Here is a 2,500-nt window from a genome sequence, read left to right on the forward strand (position 1 = left end):
GCTGAGCGTCTTAACCACCACGCCGCCACCTTTCTCCTTAATGTCTGCATTATCAGAGTGAGTGTGACGCACCGTGTGAGACTGTCATAATTACCTGGAACTGGACAGCCATCCTCTTTTTTTTTCTCTCTTTTTATTTCTTTTCATCACAACAGATTTCTCTGTGTGAAATTCGGGCTGCTCTCCCCAGGGAGAGCGCGTCGCTACACTACAGCGCCACCCATTTTTTTGTATTTTTTCCTGCGTGTAGTTTTGTTTTTCCTATCGAAGTGGATTTTTGTACATAATTTTGCCGGGAACAACCCTTTTGTTGCCGTGGGTTCTTTTACGTGCGCTAAATGCATGCTGCACACGGGACCTCGGCTTATCGTCTCATCCGAATGACTAGCGTCCAGACCACCACTCAAGGTCTAGTGGAGGGGGAGAAAATATCGGCGGCTGAACCGTGATTCGAACCAGCGCGCTCAGATTCTCTCGCTTCCAAGGCGGACGCGTTACCTCTAGGCCATCACTCCACTCTCAGGAGACCATGGAGTCGCAGGCTCTGGGCGGTGTCAGGCGCAGCGTCGGGTTGTGGGCTGGACAGGTCAACGGAGGAGTGATAGTCTTTCCCACACGCTGTGCACAGGTCAAGTCTGACGCTGGCTGTGTGGCTGGCTGGCTGGCTGGCTGGCTGTGTGGCTGGCTGGCTGGCTGGCTGGCTGTGTGGCTGGCTGGCTGGCTGTCTCTGGGCCTTCCTCCTCCCTCTCTTTGCCTCGTAACGTTGTCAAGCATCCCAGGGCTGGGTGGAAAGAACAAACCCTATGTTTTCACTGACCTCATTACCCTGGTAAAATAACATTTCGTTTCGTCTCGTTTCGTTTCTCTTCGGGTTTCAGTTTCAGTTTCAGTTTCAAGCAGGCGTCAGAACGTGCGGAAAGATCCATACACGCTACACCACAACTGCTTTTATAAAAAAGAAAAAAAGTGCAGATGCATCATCTTCGCATGAACCCAACGTACTGATCAGCCCCTGAGAGAGAAAACAAAACAAAAACAGAACAAGGAAGGAAGAAAGAAAGGAAGGAAGAAGGAAGGAAAGAGAAAGAAAAGAAAACACATTTTGTTTAAAAAGGTATGGAAATAAAATTGAAAAAGGGGGTAAGGTTTCTTCGAACTTGGAGCTGAGTAGTTTCCATGTCACCTTTTGGGGTTCTTTTGTTGTTGTTTTGGTTGTTTTTTGTTGTTGTGTTTTGTTTTGTTTTGTTTTTTTGTTTGTGGTTTTGATTGTTTTGACTTCACAACTTCACCAGTCGTTTTGTTGAGCCGAAATTGGAATGGATGAAAGAAATCGTTTTCTTCTTGATGTTTTGTTGCTGCTGTTGCTGTTCTTTCTGTTATTGTTGTTATTGTTGTGGTGCTTGTTTTTTGTTTGGTTGATGTTTTGCTTTGAGTTTGTTTTTTGTTTTTGTTTGTTGTTGTTTTTTTTTGTTTGTTTTTGTTTTTGTTTTTTTTGTTTTGTTTTTGGTTTTTGTTTGTTTTTGGTTTGTTTTGTTTGTTTTGATGGAATCTCTTCTCACTGTCCTCTGTCTACAGAGCCGTCTTCAGCCCGTGGTTCAGAAACATCTGTGTGAAGCAGCCTCCTGTCGCGTGCTGGTACCGAGGGACAGTCCCTTTAGGTCACCCCGGCAGACATCTGTGAGGCATCACTGGGGTCCGCCCCCTGGGTCGTTGGACAACACTGCTCTGAGTCGTTGGACAACACTGTCTCTGGGCTGTTGGACACCACTGTCTCTGGGCTGTTGGACACCACTGCTCTGGGTCGTTGGACAACACTGCTCTGGGTCGTTGGACAGCACTGTCTCTGGGCTGTTGGACACCACTGTCTCTGGGCTGTTGGACAGCACTGTCTCTGGGCTGTTGGACACCACTGTCTCTGGGCTGTTGGACACCACTGTCTCTGGGCTGTTGGACACCACTGTCTCTGGGCTGTTGGACAGCACTGTCTCTGGGCTGTTGGACAGCACTGTCTCTGGGCTGTTGGACAGCACTGTCTCTGGGCTGTTGGACACCACTGTCTCTGGGCTGTTGGACACCACTGTCTCTGGGCTGTTGGACACCACTGTCTCTGGGCTGTTGGACACCACTGTCTCTGGGCTGTTGGACACCACTGTCTCTGGGCTGTTGGACAGCACTGCCGCGCCCCACAAGAGTTCAAGGACGTGTTCTCCCTGCAGCGTGCAGAACGCGGGACAGTTCCAGACCACAGACCTCAACAGCTGGGTCTTCAGGAGCTCCTCGCCAACAAGTGTTTACTCTGTTCGACAGGTCAGGGAAACCTTTCTTTATCATTGGTCGTAGTAGTAGTAGTAGTAGTAGTAGTAGTACTTAAATCTTTATCATTTTTTTCTCTTGCACCGAAGGTAAAATTTCTGTCATTGAAACATCATTATCAACAGAATTGTGCACAATTCACGCATGTCACCATAGAAAAATTACATTATTAACACATTAATTGCAA

The 2,500-nt window shown here is 47.7% G+C and overlaps 1 protein-coding gene across 1 annotated transcript in view; it reads left to right on the forward strand.

Annotated features, from left to right (window-relative positions):
* The first annotated feature begins 2,169 nt into the window (after positions 1-2,169).
* The window catches only part of LOC143293912 (uncharacterized), a 21,200-nt gene continuing 20,869 nt past the window's right edge, over positions 2,170-2,500 (forward strand). The window contains exon 1 of the mRNA XM_076605280.1: positions 2,170-2,307. The gene's annotated coding sequence lies outside the window, so the exon portion shown is untranslated. The remainder of the gene's footprint in view (positions 2,308-2,500) is intronic.

The sequence above is a fragment of the Babylonia areolata genome, chromosome 19 (assembly GCF_041734735.1).
Source record: "Babylonia areolata isolate BAREFJ2019XMU chromosome 19, ASM4173473v1, whole genome shotgun sequence".
Classification (NCBI taxonomy): domain Eukaryota; kingdom Metazoa; phylum Mollusca; class Gastropoda; order Neogastropoda; family Buccinidae; genus Babylonia; species Babylonia areolata.